The sequence below is a fragment of the Coturnix japonica genome, chromosome 1 (genome assembly GCF_001577835.2).
Source record: "Coturnix japonica isolate 7356 chromosome 1, Coturnix japonica 2.1, whole genome shotgun sequence".
NCBI classification, from domain to species: Eukaryota; Metazoa; Chordata; class Aves; order Galliformes; family Phasianidae; genus Coturnix; species Coturnix japonica.
This window is the reverse complement of record NC_029516.1, coordinates 12,823,115-12,842,938: the sequence shown is the minus strand read 5'-3', so window position 1 is coordinate 12,842,938 and position 19,824 is coordinate 12,823,115.

Genomic DNA, 19,824 nt, shown 5'->3' with positions numbered 1-19,824 from the left:
ATGTGTATTCTGTGCAGGGCTCTGTTTTTATTTCTTGTGCGCTTCCAGCGCTTTCTCCTTTGCTGAACTGCTTGCATAATGCATTGCAATTGTAATTCAGGGAGAAAAGCATTGTGGCTGCTGGTGGCTGAGGCAGTAGGAAATGTTTTACTAGCAGAACTGGCAGGTTGTTTTATTGTGGCTGAGGAAGAGGAGGAGGCTGAAGCACGTGGAGCTGGCAGTGTTTCTGTGTTCTAGCATTTATTAACAAGATGAGCCAGGGACCAGATTTGCTCTCAGAGGGGTTGGTGTGCAATGCTGCAATACAGTTTCACGCTGCACAAGGGAAGCTCTGCTTGAACCCTCTGAAGGGTGCGAGTGAGTTTAGCAGACGATCATTTCACTCAGTCCCCTTAAACAGGGTGTGCAGCATATAAAAATGTTATGGGGCTCTGAGCTCATCTTGCCTCATTTGTATTTATTGAGGATAATGCAGGATTAGGCAGCAGTAATTTGAGTGTACCATGTGTATGCATGCATATGGTATGTACAATCAGTTCAGTGTCTATAAGGACTTCGATTCCCATTGTCACATTAGCTAAAGACCTGCTTACAGAGGGAAATATTATTATCTCCTGTTTAAAAATAGAAGACTGAGGCATGGAGAGCATCGCATCCAGACGAGGGGTGCCAAAGTCCTCCCTGTCTATCACTGGAGGTCCAGTGGGAGTTATGTTAGAAAATGCTTTTAGTGTTGTGCAGCTTAATTACTTGTCTGGGGTCACAGAGAGCAGCTACAAAGAACTGAATGGAGATTTCAAACTAGCACCTTATATACAGACCATCCCTCTTTCCTCCTCCACAGAGGCAGAACTGTGATATTCACATGAGACAGAAAAAAACTGTGTCCTTGGCAAGTACTTGATTGAGTAGATTCTTTGGTTTTATGGTTTAATCCAAAGCTAAATATGAATCCAATTATTTCACAGCATCTTAGGAATATGATTCTGGGACTGCAACTTTTGAATTGTCACTGCTTTGAAACCTTTCAAGTCAGGATTCTTAGACATTACACTCATACATACCTGTCACATCGCGTTTGCATATTTACATTGAAAAGAAGGAATCATTAATGTGTTTTTATTCTCATGGGAAAATACATTTTCTCTTTCTAGAAATGAAGAATGAAAATTGAGCCTTCATGCTCTTTGTCATCTAATTGGCTACTACACACTATTTTCCTCTCAATAATGTGTTGATTTATTTAACATATGTCATTGCCATTTCCACAGTTTCCATTTTGCAGAGAATTCAGATATATTTCCTCAGTACTTTGAATGTAACACACTATCTTTACAAGCCTATTTTCTTTCTCTTAATTCCTTTGTTCTTTCTCTGCACTTGAGATGGATTCCAGCTTAAACAAGTTCCCTCCCAATACCAGATGGCTTATTCAGTTCCAAAGGGCCATGCATTTGCCCTTTGAAGGTGAAATGCAGAACTCTGCACTCTGTTGGGTGCCCCAGAACCCCTTTCCAATGCACACAAGAGCCCACAGTCTCAGGATGGGACCCAAGATGGCCAGCACTCCAAGCAAGCCTTAGAAAGCTGCTACACCAAGGGCAAGGCAAGCCCCAAACACCCAACTCCAGGCAGCTCAGTCAGCGCTGTGGGCAGGTGTCCCCAGAGGATGCTCGAGGACTTTTCTTCCACAAAACCAAGCAGGACTCACTCCTTTACAACTGGACTGGAAGAAAAGACCACCCCTATGCTCCCCTTGGGATGATAGCTTGAGTTTTCTAAATAGTCCAGTTGCAAATTTCTCATGGTACTGTTGGGCAAATTTGATGGCATTAACCATTTGGTAACACAAAAGAACATCAGGATTTTTGGTTGAAAGCACGTACTTAAGGATATGCTGGCATTTCTTCTAGGCATTTAGCAAATGGGTCCCTCATTCCTAGTCAAGGACAGAGAGATGTGCCAGCTGGTATCTTACTGTGACTTACTGCTACATCCTATCAGATGGAGTAATTCGGGAGCTGATTCAGAGAGCAACCTGTACTTGAGTAGTAAACATTTATCTTCTGGGTTGGGCTTTTTATTTGGTTGTTTGTCCTTAGACTTCCTATATCAGGTCTGGATGTAATGACCCAATCCACTTTTCAGCACGAGTCTATGAAGTCAGTGCATAAGAAGGATGACTGCAGCAATTTTAGGCCCATCTGCCTGACTGTGGGAATGTACCTAGAAAAGATCCCTGCTTTGGTACACTTCCAAAGCGAGGTTGGGGTATTTGTATCCAGGACTGCAGTACTTCTCCCCACACTTTCTCTTGGATGTACCTTGGACTGTGGGCTGTGCAGCTCCATGTCTTGGTGCCTTGTTGTGTCTGCTTGGGTCCGACCATATCCAGTAGGAATTTTGGAGGCTAAACCCTTTTCACCTTAGTACTCCTGGTCATGCTTCACCACTGCACACTGTGAAGGCACCAACTACTGTTTTCCCTGCTCCTTGTGAATACAACCAAGCAGACATGGGGCACTGCCCTACTATTGCCCATGTTGGTCCCACCCTGAGTGGGACAATAGCAGCCAGCCCCGGTTCTATGGGCACCTTTCTGTAACCCTGCCCCAATCCTTCTGTGGGAGTTAGGTAACACAGACTGATGAGGCCACCAGGTCATGGCTGGAGAGGGGGGTGTGCTTGCCAGGGGTACATGGGGAGCTGGGAGCCCATTCTGTGATGAAGTGTGGGCATAGCTTGAGCAGAGGCTGGTGTGAAGAGGGATATAGGAGGGAAGGGAACATGGCCAGCTGCACGAATGGCTGTCTCTGAGAAGGCCCTGGGTCTGCTTGTGTTCTCTGAGCAGTGTATAGCAACCTGCAGGGAAAACAGGTCTGCCGAGTGTACTGATGTCACCAGTAATGACACAACAGACTTTTGTATCTACAGTTGACAGAAGAGTTTAAGTGGGAAATACTATTTAATTATTTTCACTAATGAGGATGATGATTGTCACAGATTTGCCATCCCTGGGGAAGTTTTCAGTCTCCTTCTCTGAAGGATATCCTCAAATTCAGCTGTAGTTACCTGGCTTGATGGTTAGCAGCAAATACGCAGCTCAGCCCTATGCAGATCTGAAAATGGGAGTTCTGAGTTCCGTATCTTCTCATGCCCTGATGTACAATGTTTAATACCTTGGTGAATGTCAGGAAGCACCATTCCTGATACAAGCCAAAGACTTTGATGAAATTTTAGAATGAGTGAGGAGTAAAAATAAAACTCTGCCACTCTGCACGTTGTTTAACAAAATCCTCTGTTTGGACTTGGAGTGCTAATTTAAAAGCAAGCAGACAAGAGCACAGGGTGTTTGATTGCTCTGTGCTGTTACAGGCAAGGAGGTTCAGGAATGAGAACAATGAACCAGACATCATCACTATTACTTGAAACTCTTTCAGAGATCTCAGATGCTGAGAGTCTGAACTGGTGAGAAGTATTGTCTGCTTCTGCTGCCTTCTTATGTCTTGTTTCTTTTATTAGGACCTTACATTCAAATAAAGAAGTTAATCTCCTTCCTCCACTCAGACTATTAAAACTTTGAGAATATATACTCCCATTTCTGGTTTGGGGTTCGATCACTGCTTTGAGTAAGGTGCAAAAGTTACTCTCACAGCGTAAGCTGATGAAATCCAAGAATTATTCTTCCAACATTTCTTACTCCTTGCTTGAAAAAAGCAGCTACAAGATGTGAACTGCTTCATAACACTGCGTCATAGCAATGTCTGCAAAGCCCAGCCTGATAAACTGTTAGAATTTCTACCCTGTCTCTCTCCACATTGCAGTAAATACCAGACCTCATCTTGGAAGTGGAGATAAAAATCAGGTCTTCATTTGCTACTTCACTGTTGCATCTTATGCTGCGCTAGAAATCATATCTTCACATCACTTTTTGACATGTACAAGCAAGGAATGCACAGCTGCATGTGTAAAAAAATGGTCTTGTAAGAGCTCCTTGACCGACCTTAAGAGATTTCTGCAGTACGAGCTATTTTTGACTGTTTCTTTTTGTGTAAGGGTGAACACTCCAAGCGTGGGTAAGTGACTTTTCCACCAGAACAGAGTCTGCTGCGCAGGTGCACCTGCTGGGGCTGTCCCTTTGTCAGTAGGCACAAGGCATGCCAAGATATTTTTAGCCATTATATGCTTATATATATTTTTCTTCTAACCCATGAAGGACAGCGCTCTGGGACAAGAACTACGTCATCCAGTGAGTCAGGAGCATTGGCTGTAGGGCAGGTTCTTGTTTCCAGCCATCACGTGGCTCATCAGAAGCACAGACATTTTTCTCCTCATCAGTTCTCAGCAGCTCACAGAGAACACTCTCAGCAGAAACAGAATCATAGAATCATTAAGGTTGGAAAGACTAAAATCATTTAGTCCACACATCAACCCATGCCTGTGACCTCTCTGGACCATGCCCCTCAGTACCACATCTCCGAGTTTCTTGAACACTTCCAGGGACAGCAACTCCACCACTTTCCTGGGCAGCCTGTTAGTCCTCAGCCTCCAATAGTCCTCAGCCATGCTTTTTTTCCCCCACTGTCATTTTACAAGAATGACTTCAGCTCTTGTGCAAGGGATCTAACTTTTCTGTTAGAGGTATCACCAAAGTGATATTTCTGTGATAGCCCACTTTCCCTCTGTCTCCGCTAGCTTAGAGCAGGAGTCAGCCAGAGTTACAGCAGGTATTCAGCATGAAACTCTGCATATGTGTGATTCTCCTCTCCTCTCCTCTCCTCTCCTCTCCTCTCCTCTCCTCTCCTCTCCTCCTCTCTCCTCTTCCCTCCTCTCTCTGCACCTGCCTGCAAGATCACCTCCTCTGCTTTTAACTTTGCTAGCAAAGTGAGTTGCCAAGTGAGACTTCTGCACAGCTTATGTTAGAATGCGATTTAAGAAATGCCTGCCTTTCCTTGGCACCAGGTGATGCTCCATCGGACTGAGCTCCGAGTGCAGAGCTTGGAAGGATGAAATATAGTACTAACCTTTAAGGCATCTCCAGAAACTCAAAATGTGTCACTGATCAAATGTCAGGAGCACTGCTCTTAGATATTTTATCTAGTCTGTATGAATTGGAAATCCAAGTGCTTTGCAACATGTGTTAATCATCAGGTATCGCTGAATCAAATCACTATATAATACTTATGCCTTGTTCTCTCAATTTTCCATACACATACGTTTAGGTGTCATCATTTTAAAATGAGTGACATTTATTTGAAAATTTGTGCGTGACTGTACCACATGGTTTTAGACTCAGTCGTCTCAGTGTGCAAAGACAGAAAAATGCCAAAGCTTAATTTTAAAGTACCTTGAAACATTTCACTTGTGAGAAAGCCCAAATCAGTCACAGCAGTGTAAGGGACCAGGAGCCACATCCAGGGGCTGTTTTGAGAGCCCCCCATGAGGCTGAGCAATGAGCAGGTTCAAGAGCCAGAGCTCCTCTGGCACTGATGTGTGCAGGGCTTGGAAAGGTCAAGGAAGGGATTGCATGACATGCTGCCACTCCCAGAAAAACAAACTCGATGGTCAGGAGGTGTCCGTGTTCCTGAATGGCACACAAGTGTGTAATTGGACTATCCCACCTTATATGGCCCTCAACAAGCAGACTGGGAGTGTGAGCACTGATCTCCACATCTGGTGGCCAACTCTGATTGCTGTGTGGTAGACTGCTGTAAATTCCACTTCTTTTGGTCTCATTCCTGGATTTGTACATCCATTACATGTACGAGAGATTATAACTATGCTTAGCACTGATGGAAACCTTTCTGGGCGCAGCACTAAGGCTCTTTTGGGTCTCCCAAGGGCCAAAATATAGCAGTGTGTGTGCAGTTATATATATGTGTGTGAATGCAATGCATATGTAACAAATGTATATCCTGCTTGTGTAAACAGCTTTAGAACACTTACATGCAGCAAGCATCTAGTAGAGAGTTACCATGTGTCATTCATACATGTGTTAGGCTTCTGTACACACCTGGGCTGCTTACTGAATTGATGCTAGACAGGTTGCCCAGTCCATTTGTTCAGCTCCTCGGACCAGGACTGAAGCCCTGCCATGTTCCTTTGCAGTGAGATGCCTCTGACTCTGCAGTTCTCGAAGCAGAATTTAAAAGTGATCCTCCTAAAATATTTATCTGAACATTTTACTGAGAACTCCAGGAAGTTGGTCAGGATTTTAAAAACAAAATCAAAACAAAACTCCCACAGAAACTTGTGTCGATTTCTGATGTTCTTTAAGGTTGCTTTTTTCCCCTTCTAGCTACAGGAAAGAAAACATCAGGAAATGCTTCTAAACACCAAGTTTAAGCCCCTCACGGAGCCCACAGTTTTCTGCTTCCTTGTGGGTGAGCGTATTTGACTACAGCATGTCTTTTGAAAAGCTGTAAGCCATTCTGTAAGCCATTCTTGAGATTTGTCTTGAAAGCTGATGTCTGCTTCGGTGTTTTCCATTCATCAGACTTTACTCTGAATGCAGTGGAAGCATCCTCTTGAAATAGCTTTTACAATAGGTTTTGAACAAAGTTTGCCTGAGATCATCTTCTCCCCTCTTTTCACTGTATGAGCAAGGCACATTTTTGCAACAGCTGTACAGGACATTCGGTGATGGCAGTTTTGCACTACATATCAATGAAACACTTTGCTCTTTCCTCAATCCCTCCCCCAGTAAAATCTGCTGCCAGGGCCCAGCCTTTCCCAGACATTCATGTTTTATCTCATTTTCTTTGAAGCATTCAAAAGTTCTCCTGAAGGAAGAGTTACCACCGATGCCAACTCTCAGATTTCTGCTCCCTGTTTTATCAGCCGTAGAGCTGTTCTAAAACACATCTCAGCAATTATTTCATAATGGAAATGCTATAGCTTTTCTTTTCTCCTTCTTCACATCTTGCTAGAAATGGATGTATTTTTTTTCAGACTCAAGCTGACTTCAAGGCAGTTTCAGCATCGCTACTGAAGCTCCCTGCCCTGCAGATGCCTGCGCTTTTATTTGCTGCACCCTTAGCGCATAATGAGTTTTCATTTCAGACCCAAGTTCCATGTTGTTCCTCATTATTGTTTTAAGAAATACTTGTCACAACAGCTGGGGAGTGCCAGCAGGTATTAGTCTTCAGCCTTGCAAAAGAGATCTTACCATGACTAGGAAAGTAATGGCAGAAACAAGGCAGGCTCTCCACATTCTATCTGTCAAACCAGATGAGCAGTCTCCCTTTCCAGCAGGCCCGTCCTTCACTCTGCACATGTCACATAACTTCATCACTGAAAGGCTCAGGTTGCCAATAGCCCCTTCTATCAGTTTGCCCTACCCAACTTCCAAGTGAAGCAAGGAAGAAGGTAGGCAATCTGACAGCAATTAGACATGCCTGCATAGCACAAGTTTCTTACCATGAATGCAAGCCAGTCTGAAATAACAGTGGCTTTTGTGGACATGTTCTGCCAGGAGGGCAGGGCAGGCATAAGGTGGAACTGTGGCAAGAGCTGTGGACTATGCTGCAGTTTCCTCCCACTCACATTTCTGACATGGCTCTGTGGCTAGGAGATGATGTAGAAGAAAAGCATTTCTCACTGTTCTTAGGAGCTTGTGATCCTCAAAGGCAAATCTTAGCAGTAAAGCCAAGGCAAAGTGGATGTTGTTTATCTTGACTTTGGTAAAGCTTAGTACACGGTATCCCAAAATACAGAAAAAAGCCTAGCGAGGTGTGCTGCACTGAGCAGAGCTCCGCCATCAGGGTGAGGGAGGTGATCCTTCTGTGCTTGGCAGTGGGCTGCTGTATCTCATTCTGGGCTCCCCAGCACATGACATGCATGGACATACTGGAGTGAGTCCAGCAAATGGCCACTCAGATGATGGACTGGAGATTAACTTGTGAGAAGAGACTGAGAGAGCTGGGACTGTTCATCCTGAAGAAGAGAAGGCTCTGGAGGACCTTACCAGTGTCTCAGTGGTGTGCTGTGACAGGAGAAAGGGAAATGGGCACAGACTGAAATATGGGAAATTACACAAAGGAAAACACTTCTTTGCCATGAGGATAAAACAACAGAGCAAGTTATCCCCAGAGAGTGTGAAGACCAGACTGGGAGCAGCCCTGAGCATCCCGCTGCAGCTGGACCCTGTTCTGGACAGGAGAGCTGAACTAGGTATCTCCAGAGGTGCCCTCAAACACATTACTTACATGAATACACAGATACGATGGCTGTGGAGATCAGGGTACAGTTTCATCTGCAGTCCAGATTCAGGAGGCTCCATGGTGCCAGAGCAGTAATGCATCAAATGCTCAAGTATGTCAGAGCATTTTTATCTGCTTTGGACCGATGCAAGTAAATTGGTGTATTCAAATGGCTTAATGTATCAGTAGAAACAGAACAGAACAAAAAAGTTCTTTATACTCTTATCAAGCTCTCTTTCAGTTGTTTAGATAAGGTGGACCACATCCAGAGAAACTGTGAGTTTTCTTTTATTAGTGATAAAATCTAAGTTGCTGTTGGAAATGTCAGGGGGATTTAAGAGGCTTAACAAGGAGACTCCTGAATTCCTCAGGAGATCTGTGAATGTGGAATACAGATCTGTCAGAGCTAGGGAGCACCTGGCACGTTACCAGAAGTCAGCTTACTAGTCTTTGGAGAACGAAAATCACTTTTTTGGTTCAACTTCCCTTGGTAGCCTGCCAAACTCCCGCTTACTCACAAATTCAACTGCCTCTAGAAAATATACTCTGAGATCTAAGTCACGAGATTCAAAACACAGCTTAATAAGCAGCAGCCAGTACATGGGAATTATATTGCATTGTAGCATCTCTTCCAGTGGCAGAAGGGATTCATCTCTTCGATGGCTCAGTGCCCTGAGTTCTGCTTGGTGGTGCCACTACCCTGTAGGCACAAAGTCCTCATTAAGCAGTCTGACTTCTTCCCTTCTGAAAAGCACTTGGCAGGCAGGGACACAGAGGGGTGGTATGGAGCAAGGGATGGAGGGGAGAAAAGCCAAATTAGGGCAGCAGGTGGATAAGAAGCTGGCAAACAGGACTGGAGCTGTGCAATCCCACCTGTTTTCCAGGAGCCACTGCCCAGGGGGATTCCTGGAAATTGCTGATGCCTCTGTGAAAGAAGAGGGGGGTTTCCCCAGTCTGACAGGGGGCCATATGCTCCTGGGTTTCGTGTTCATGCCCAAAAGCAATGGGGAAACGGAGTGCCCACCCTTCCTCATCAGTTCCCTAAAAATACTCTCAGAGTGGTTGAATCACTCAGTGAGATTAACCTCACTGTGACCAGAGGCATTTCTGTTCACATGGCTGAAGACTGCCAAAGATACTTCAATAAATATGTTATTTTAAAGATATAAAGTTGTATTAATAAATATAAAGTCTCCACATACGGCAGCAATTAGTACGATCTAAAGAGCAGTAGGATAAAATCTAATACTGACCTATAATCACAGTGACCATGAAGCTGCCTCCTTCCCCTTCAAAAAACCACAAATTGGCATTTATTCTACTGATGTCCATGCGTGCTACTGGAGAAGCACTACTATGTTCACAGCTGCCATGTGCCCAAAGCCAGCCAGAGACCCTGCAGCACTCATCCCATGGGATGGAAGAAGACAGGGACGGAAGGGCAGAAGGAGGGATATTTCCATACACATTGTTTGCTCTGAAGCATTAAATATTTTGCTATTGCCTTGACCATTTGCAGAGTGTTCTCTATTAAATATTCATCATTTGCTATCCCATTAATCACAGTAAGTGAATCAGTAAATAGCTGTGATGAATGTAAGATACGTGTCAGCAAACACTGATAATTTCTTTCTAAACAAAACTGTGTCTCGCTCCAGAGGAAACTCTCCAAAAGAAGAAGAGTCTTTGTGCTCACAGATCTCAGCACCATGTCTGCAAGAGCCCAGGACGTGGCTGGTTCTCCCACATCTGGGAATTCTGGTGATTTGTGATGCTTCATGTTTTTTAATTTCAAGTAGCAATGTGATTTTGGTTCTTCTGCAGTGTATTGGCAGTGTCATTTCTCTTCAATAGCCCTTTTGCCTGAAATGCAGCTCGTGTTCCCATCAGGATGACAGATAATGCACTTCATAACCCCCCGGAGCTTGGAAAATCTGAGAGGAGATTGGCAGTGCAATATAAAAAGATATACTCTCAAAAAGGAGGCAGCAGAGGCAAAAACACTTGGCCTGAGTGGAAATAAACACTGGCACTTCCAGCTGCAAACAGTCCTCTGATTTCATGCAGTATTTCAATGTGAAATGGCTTTCCCTCATCACATTTGTACAGCACCTAGAACAATTGCATCCCCATCCTGACTGTGGGTTTCTGGCATTGCAGTAAGGCAGACACTGAGCTTTTAAAGAAATACACAACCACATGAGACACCCACTGCTGTCAACAGAGCATGCCCTTGGCCAAAATTAAATCCAGGCATAGATCTCTGTACAGCATTGACTTCTGACACCAAAAAATAACAGTGTCCGGGAAGAAAAACAACAACAAAACAGAACACAAACTTAGTTTCTTTTAAAAAGATAAAGCACACAGGTGGTCTGCCATTTGCTGTGGGTACATAAAGAGAGTACTACACAGATACTGAAGGAGAAATGGACGGATCTGGCAGATGGCATAATGCTCAGGGTTAGCCAAATCCTCTCTCACGCACAGGAGCCCATATGGCCAAGCAGAAACACTATCCACCACAAACCCTGTGCGTGCTTTTGTGGCATTTCTGTGCTGGGAGTGTCGTGTCACCTCACAGTCTTGATGTGATAAAACAAAGCAATGTATTTTCGCAAAGCATGTTCATTCTCAGGACCTCCTCTGCCCTCAAACTCTCCCTCCCCCAAGGAGCTTCTGCTTCATGTGAGTGCCAATCATGGCTCCCACGCATGATAGAAGGTGGTTTTGAAAGCCATGTTTATAACAAGAGGAAAAACCCCTCCTGACAGATTTCTGTCCAGAAAATCAGCAACGTATCTCTGAGAAATAAGTAGAGATGGGACCAGCCGGACACATCTGCCAAAGGGACCCAGAAAGCGTGAGTGGTGCCAACAGCTCGACACTCCTCCTTGGTCCTGACACCAGTGATGGCTCTGGTGGTTTTAACCTGTGGGATGCCAAAAAAAAATCCACTCGAAGTCTGAAGCACATCCAATGCATTCTCATCTCTTGTCTCACAAATGACATCACAGGACATCCAAAGTGTCCCGTTGTCATACTTGTCTCCTGCCTTCTGCTTTTTGCACTCAGCCTGGGTTGCCACATTCTCTGCAAACTTGCAGGTAGGCAGGGAATTCTTAACTGGGGGCACTGCTCAGCTAGGTGATCTTCCACTGCCATGTACCATGGTAGTACATGCTCTGGCCATGATTAGGCCAGTAGTGAGATAAGGTTCAGAGGAATTTTAGTGATGGACCTCATACTGTCTGTTCGTAAAGTAAGGCTGACTCAATGGTCCTTATGGGTCCCTTCCTACCTGAGACATTACATGTTTTTATGAAACATGCCAAGGCAACAAGGCCAGAGAATAGATGTTTATTTCCTAATGTAATGTAATGGTTGGACTGGATGATCTTTTAGGTCATTTCCAACCTTGGTGATTCTATGATTCTATGATTCTAAATGTAGCCTCAACATTAGGAAGTTTACCCTCAGCAAGTTTGCTGATGATACAAAGCTGGAAGGAGTGGCTGACACAGCAGAAGGCTATACTGCCATTCAGCAAGACCTGGACAGGCTGGAGAATTAGGCAAAGAAGCTGATGAGGTTCCAGAAGAGCAAGTGTAGAATCTTGCACCTGAGGAGGAATAACTGGGTGCATCAATACAGGTTAGGTGATGGCCGAGGGGAGAAGACCTCTGCAGGGAAGGTGGACAACAGATTGACCCCAGAGTGTATCCTTGAGTGTGCCCAAGCCATTCCATGATTTCACAGTTATGCTATCAGTCAAACCATCACTGCTGCTCACACAGGGTTTTGCATCTGTTCCCTCCTTGCACTCAGTCTCAGTGGTCAGCCTGCCAGGTTCTGGCAGATCCCAACAGATCCTGACTGCCAGCCATGTCAGGATTAAGTCTGACGTTAGGGTATAGGTCACTGAAACAGGAAAATGCTGAATGGAAAGTTCATGAAGTCTCTGAGACAGCAGGCTTTAAAAGGGCACCTCCAAGGAGGTGGAATAGAAGCCAGCTGGGTTCCTGCTGGCCTGCTGAGCTCATCACAGGGTGTCTGGAATAGCAGGAGGCATTCAGAACCCCGCTGTGGCTACGCTCTATGTCTGGGCTTTCAGAGCAATTCCAGCGCAGAAATGGGATTCAATTCGATAGAGCTGATGTTTATTTTTCCCCCTACATTTCACCTGGGGGCAAATATTAATTCTCACTTATAAGTTGTCTGTCTACATGTAAATAGTATTGGAAATCTAATATTGGAGTACAGATGGTAGAGTCCCTGTTTACATAATATTTATTCAGCAACAATAAGTTTATCTTTGCTTCTCTGAGCATACACAGCCTGCTCTGGCTCAGCAGCACTGCAAAGCTGGGAATACATTCCCCCCTCAATGCCTTTCTCCATGCTGCTTTGGGAACACACAGAGGCCTCACCCTCTCAGCACTTCTTTACAGAGGATGCTGAGAGGGGTGAAGAGGCCCATGGCCATGGGGTTCAATCAGCACTGCCAGAGAGATGGGCACGTGGGGAAGGAGGATGTCAGCTCACCGCCTGTTGTGGCCTTGCTGATGGGAGGAGCTGCCTTAGCTGGCAGACTGCATATTGGGGAGAGTCAGGAAGCAAGCCTGGGGCCTGCTCTTGTGCAAGGCAGCGTGTTGAAAAGAGACGCCTCCATCTGACAGCTGGCACCACACATTGGCACAGAAAAAGCCACAGAACACCACAGAGCCAGTACAGTGCCTGGCAGCTCCCTCCCAGCCCTCCAAGTGCTGCTGCCAGCCCACGCTGAGCCCCATGTTCCTTGGGTCTGCTGACCACAAGCTCAAGTCCCAGCAGAACACTGCCACCACCACTTCTGGGCCACCACAGCACAGGTTGGCTCAGGTCCCTTTTTGGTTGTAAGCCTGAGAAAGGGAGAGGATACTGCTGTATTTGAAAACATTTAGAAACTGGTTTCTTCCATGCCATTCCATTGTTCCAGCTCTAGTTTTATTCCAGAAGCTTGTCACTTCTCAGCATGGATGGCCCTCTAACAGAAAACAAAGTCCTTTGTTTGCCTGGGTCCCTGGGCCGCACTGGGACCAGTCTCCCAGTGAGCTGCATGAGATGCTTTTTCCTGCAGTAAGCTCTGAAGTTGTTCCATTTCATCCCATTTCCTTAGGGAGCTTTCCTGCATAAACAGGCTGTAGCTCTTCTCCCTGTCAGGTCCTTAAGATATATTGTAGTTGTATTTCATGGGGATGTAAAGAGGCTGGCAGCGCTACATTCAGATGGAGCCATTCATCACAAGAGGTTAGCCAGGATGAATATAATTTAGTAGCATGACAAAATTTGTGTTCTGTTTTTGCTGGAATCCCAAAGCTGTGGGCAAGAACAATTGAGGCCTGGGATCCAGGCCTTGTCACTCTTGTGTCACAGTGGGCACAGTCCTGGGGGCAATACTGAAGAGAAGGACTGACACATAACATGAGTCTGACAGTTCTGGGGGTTGCCATTGCTTTATGAAACTTCTGCATCTATTTTATTTTCTGTTGATCAAGAAAGCTCTGAGTGGAGACCAGATGGTACTAATTTGCTCAGGGTTATTGCTGGCCAAAATTAAACAGTGCTGTGCTCCATTCCCACAGACAGATATTAAACTGGAGATGATTATCATTTATTCATTGGTATTTCAGTGGTGCTCAGCTGGGAGGGCAGCCTCCCTCAGCTGGGTGGTATTCAGAATACACACAGGCAGAGTTACAGTTCTTCGTCCCAAGAAACCTAAACCTGAAGTGAAAGCTCTGGATGCAGCACGATGTGACCTCAGGCTGTTATCAAATAACTTCCCTCTACTATTTCAAAATCCATTTCTCAGCAAAATGGCTTCCCCTTTTTCCTCCTCAACTTGAGAACCAGTCTCAATGTCATATTACAGCAACTGCTAATTGGAATGACTGAGAAGACACACTTCAAGGAAATGCTTGGGCTGCTTCAGCTTTGCTACAGGGGTTGCTGATGGTGGTTGCTTTTCTTTTCCAAATCAAAACACAGCCAAAAGTACCTTGGAAGTTTAGCCCTGGGGCAGTTTTTTCTTCTTTTTGAGAAAAAGAGAGACTGTATGTTGCAGTGTTTGTAACAGAAACATCTTCCTGGAGCAATTCTTAACAAATCCACTGGCTTTCTCTAAGTCTATATTTAAACTGCAGTGCTGAACACTGCAGCTTAGCAGATCTCAGAGGACCACAGCAGCTGTGTGTCCCACACGGCAGGTCTAGGACAGGTGGCAGAATTCCTGGGGATGGGGGGAAAGCAATGCTTCAGAAAGGCTAAGTGTCTCCGAGGACCTGGAGAGCCGAGGAAACAGAGCCACAATTGCATGTGCCTTTGCAGAAATCAGCCCAATATAATCCCAAAAGGTTCAACAGAAGTCACCATGTTTCCTCCGCTTCCTTACTTGTGGTCCAGGAATTCCCCAGCTTGTCATCAGAAGAGATTAGGGCTGGTCTGAGACAACAGTCTGCTCTGAAAGCAGGTCTGAACTCCTTCCCATCTTGGTAATTAAGTGCTTGGTACACAGGAGCTCTCTGCATGGGAGTGTTGGTCTGTTCTAGAGATTATCCCAGGATTTTGACGCATTATGGCACTTTTTGGTGAACAGGGTGTATGGCCCTTCAGGGCCAGCTGCATTTTCTGCATGGGGCAAGTCATGACCTCACCCCATGCAGCCACTACTGCACGCTGCTGCCGTGACAGCCTGCAATGTCTGTCCACTGCAGATAACAGTGGTGGAGCACACACTGTCACACAGCACACAAGGTGTGCTGCAACCAACAGCTCATAGGATCCTTGCACCAGAGAGTCCTGCTGACACCAGACAGTGGCCAACAGTTCTGAGAGAAATGGCCCCTGCCATAGAGGACATTATGGTAAAATCAAGGAAAAGAGATTTTATTTTAAACTAACGCTCTGCCATTGAGTGTCTCTGCATGGGAAATAGTTGTTAAAATACCATCACAGCACTCCCTTTTAAGGATGTACAGCTCAATATCTCTGCAACAGTGTGAGAATCAGGGTTAACTCTGCTTATCAGCAGTTGGTTCACTTACATTAGAAACTGTAGTAACCATTGCAGAAGTAGAGCCAAACATTATCAGAGCTGATTTTAATGGTTTTGCTGCCAAGTGAAGGCAGACTGCAAAGCAGCTCTATCCATCCCTCAGAAAGCACTGGGAAGGGGGAAACCTGGCAGCTGGGTGTTGCTGAGTAGTGTTTCTGCATTAGGACGAGCTCCAGCCCTAAAACTGTGCTCTGTGAGTTTGTGTGTAAGTGGGAATCTGCTGAGACTGCAAAGAAGTCATAGCCATGCCCACAGCCAGCCTGCACGCAGCTCCATCCTCTGTGTGCTTTAAATAGAAATCTGGGACCACTGAGGCTTGCATAAAGTGTCTCAAACAATTACTCTGTGAACTCACGCTCTGAGCCGGGAAAACAGGCTCCAGAGCATCACGTAAGAGCTGTGCAGGCCAGCTCCAGCTGTGCCCATTTCAGGAAGGGATTAAGAGAGATTTAAGGGCGTGGGGGCAGCCTGCAGAACTGCTGCATCTGGGTGAACAGAATCCTCCTTGCTGCTGGGATTTTACTCTGGGTTTTCATTCTGAATTGCTTTGTGCACCAATGCTGTGATATCTGAAGGTGCAATGATTGCTATAATTCAATCATTTCAAAAACTTCTGTGATCTAAATAATGTCTGACAGCTGTATTTATATTTATCTAAATGTATAAAGAACAATGTCGACTCTGGTAGTGGTTATAAATCCCTCCATGGCCTCTGATGTTACAGTCTATGATTAGTGCACCGTGAAATCTAAAGATTCATTTCAGAATATGCTTTTAAATACAGAAAGCCATGGCAGCCTCTCAGGGAACGCTGTTTGCAGTATCCAGGCTCTTAATTTTAATGCTCATCCCTAATCCTACTTCCAGTAAATTAGAAGTGGAAATAAAATTGTAGTGTTACACAAGTGCAAAGGCAGTTAATTCTGTTGTCAGCAGATGTGGTGGCTAAAGATCCCCTTAATCACAGACATGTGATGTCGGAGTGACAGACCTCTGGATGGAAGAATAAACACCAATGTGAAAGTGAAACATTAGCAGAGATTTCATATAAAACTGAAGTTACGAAGTGTGTGAGGGGGTCTGAGTCATAGATGGATTATTTCGCAATATTAGATGTAGCAGACTGTGAACATGACCCTGTTAGCAGAAGGAACTCTTTCTGCCTCCCACCAGACAGATAAAACACACCCAACCTCCTCTTAACCTCAAGCTGCATGTGTTGACTATTACGGCAATAGTGTCTCCATTGAATTCCTATGTATAATTTCTCTCAGGAATGTGAATAAATGTAGCTGAAAAAGCACTTTGACAGTAACGTCTTGACATCAGATCAATGTTAGGAAATGAAAGCGGATGCTGTTCAGAGAAGCTTTATCTCCCAATATTGCAATCACAGTGTACATAACCAACACAACTGTTGCGACATGCTTTAAACCAGAGTCACTGATGTGATGTAACTGACTTCTGTGCAGAAGTCCCCTCCAGCTGATGTCAAACAGGGGAACTCCCAGTTAACAAACCCAGGACATTCTACTGTCTGTAGGTGGTCTACAGCAGCAAGAATGACTGGGACAGCTTTGACAAATGCCTGCATTCACAGTCCATTCCTGTCATGCCTCCTTCTCCCTTCTCTTAGGATTAAAGCAAGAGCACAAAGCAAAGCAGTCACCAGTGCTAGGTTTCTGGGTAGTCAAGAGACTACAAACACACAAAGACTGAAGATGATGGTCAGAGAGGAAGAAAAAAGTTTCCCAGTTCCATTGAATGGACTTCACATAGATCACTGTTCTGGATGTTGGATGGGAACAACAAGCCAGTGCCCAAGGTTTTCTTGACCATAACAGATATTATATGAAAGCCAAACTACAAGATGCATCATGATGACCTCTCAGTCAAAGCTTTTATCTTGATCATCTTAAGCAACCAGAGACTTACTGCACAAAATCTTGAACCCACGTACTGCTAGTAAGCATCCACTTCTACCACTACTTCTGCACAATTGTCTTGGCAGTAAAACCTCATCCACTATTCCAGCCTAGCCTGCTATGAAGAATATAATTTCTAGACTCCATGTCTTCCTTCACTAGAAAAATAAAGTCTTGGACATCTCCCTTTGCTTGGGAATAGGCAAGAAGAAAAAAAAGCAAAATCCTGAATTTAAAATGGATAAAGGAATAGCCAAGGAAGATGGATAGCAAAACAAACAGTAATCAAAACCAGAAGGAATAACAGCAAAATGCAGTGTCTTTCGCCATGGATCCAGATAGCAAGCTGTTGAGTGGAGTCCTTTTGCGAGCTGCATTAAAGGTCACGAAGAAGCACAAAGAAAAGTGAATTCAGGGAGAAGTACACAGTGAAAAAAGCACAACCAAAGATGGTTACTCTACTACATGACTACATGGAATAGAAAATAAGGGCTAAACTAAATTAAATGCTAGAACCTGTTCTGAACCAAGAGCCTGGGACCAAATCTCTGCCCCTCAAAATCTCAATGAACATTTAAAAATACTTGGAAAACTATGCTTTGGTTTTCCAATTTGTTAAATTAGAATAATGTTATGCACTTGGTATATTTTATGGGCTTCGTTTCATCAGTGTTCAAAGGACTCTAAGATCTTAAAAGGGTAGACTGATACTGAAGTACAAAACATATTATTTTTGACTACCATCTTATTGATCAGAATCTCTCATGCATTTGAAAGTGCTCTCTCCCTGAATTACAGTGCCTTTGCAAAAATACATAGCAGTGCCTCGTAACTTGTGAAGAATAACCTGAAGACCCATATTCCAATTAATCCACAGAGACAGGAAATTTCTTCAGAACACTGAATTAATATTCTTATTTTAAAAAAAAATCTGTAAGATTCTGTAAGATAACAAACCCAAAAATAATTCAGAGTATTTTTTTTCCAAAATCTCTTTGGATTTCTGATCTGTTAAGCTTCAGTTCTTGCAGACATACCCTATTAAAGAAATCTGTGTGCTGTAAGTGAAAAGGTGTTTACCAAGGAATGTGAGTGTATTCAAATATCCATTTTAAATGTTTTCCAGTACCTAACTGCATTGATGATACTAACTAAACCTTACAACAATTTCTACGTGACAATATAGTGATGTGGGCTATTTAATTGCACTTTATAATGAAAGGCTACATGATAATTGCACAATCAGTGTGTGACACTTGTAATGTAAAAATGCAGACTGCTGAACATAGAACAATAGTCCATAGCACAACCTACTTTGGCCTTTTTTTGAATCAAGAGTTCACATCCAATAATCCATTTTACTTAAACTACAAGAGGGGGAAATTTAAACTTAAATTTGCCCAATTCTGTAATCATCACAACAGCTTCACATAGCAGTACTGACTTCAGTATGTTTATGCCTCATTTATGTCAGTGTAACAGAATGAAACAGGCTGCAAGCATTTTAGTTTTATTTTTCTTAGCCTTCCCTATTCACCAAGGTAAGTAGAATGTAATTAATACGTATGGAAGGAGTAAAAGTTTACGCTCCAGCAGGGCCTTTAAAAACAGAGTACCTGTACTTGCTTGATTGCCAGTAAGTACCAAGCAGAGCTGTAGAAGATTAAAGCACTTCCATCCTTCTGCTTCTGTGACGACAGCTAGGAGTTGCTCAGAGAATGTTGAGTGAACTTCATGTTCCCTAGTTGTCTATAATCAAGAGCATTAAATCTATGCAGGAATTCACTACGATTTTTTAGATAGAAAGATCAGAAACTTTATAGAAGATGAAATACAACATAGTATTTTATTCATGAATAATTCACAGTAGTATTCAAAGAAATATTGGAATTTTTGACTCCTTATGAAGAATGGAGAGACTTTAAAATCTTCCTCAAGAAATATACAGAGATATCTATCAGAGAAAGATCAGTGAACATTGCTTGTACAGACTGACTCATCATCCATCTTGAGCCCTTCTCCTGAAATAGAATCATTCTTGCTTACTTTAACATAAAATATAACAATCAGAGGAAACAGTGGCTACAGAGAGTGGTCAAAGATATTTACACTGAACTCTGCACTTGCCTACTACACTCAATGCTATTAGAAAATAGCATGCTTGGACATCCAGGAATCCCAAAGGAATGGATAACCCAACTACTACATACAGATTTTTCACTGCACACAGTTTTCCCACAAGGCAGACACCTTTTTTTCACCAGCTCTGTTCACTTTTTTCATGTAGCATAGAAAAGTACAACCATCCTCATGTTACATGGAAGAAATAGACAGCAGGCTTGCCAGCTGGTAAAGAAGACTTTAAACAATACACCAGGGAACACTGATAATAGTCTGCAATTAAGTAAGGGAGATCAGGTTGGTAAGTAATGGGACAAGGTGATAGGAGAAAGAGAGCCCCTGGGAAGGTTGAAATAGATATAAAGGAGCAATCTCAAACACCCATACACAAACATGCAGCCAGACAAACAAACAGAAGCAACAAGACTCCACATCTATGACATCACCTGAATCACTGAAACATTGTGAGATCAGTCATACC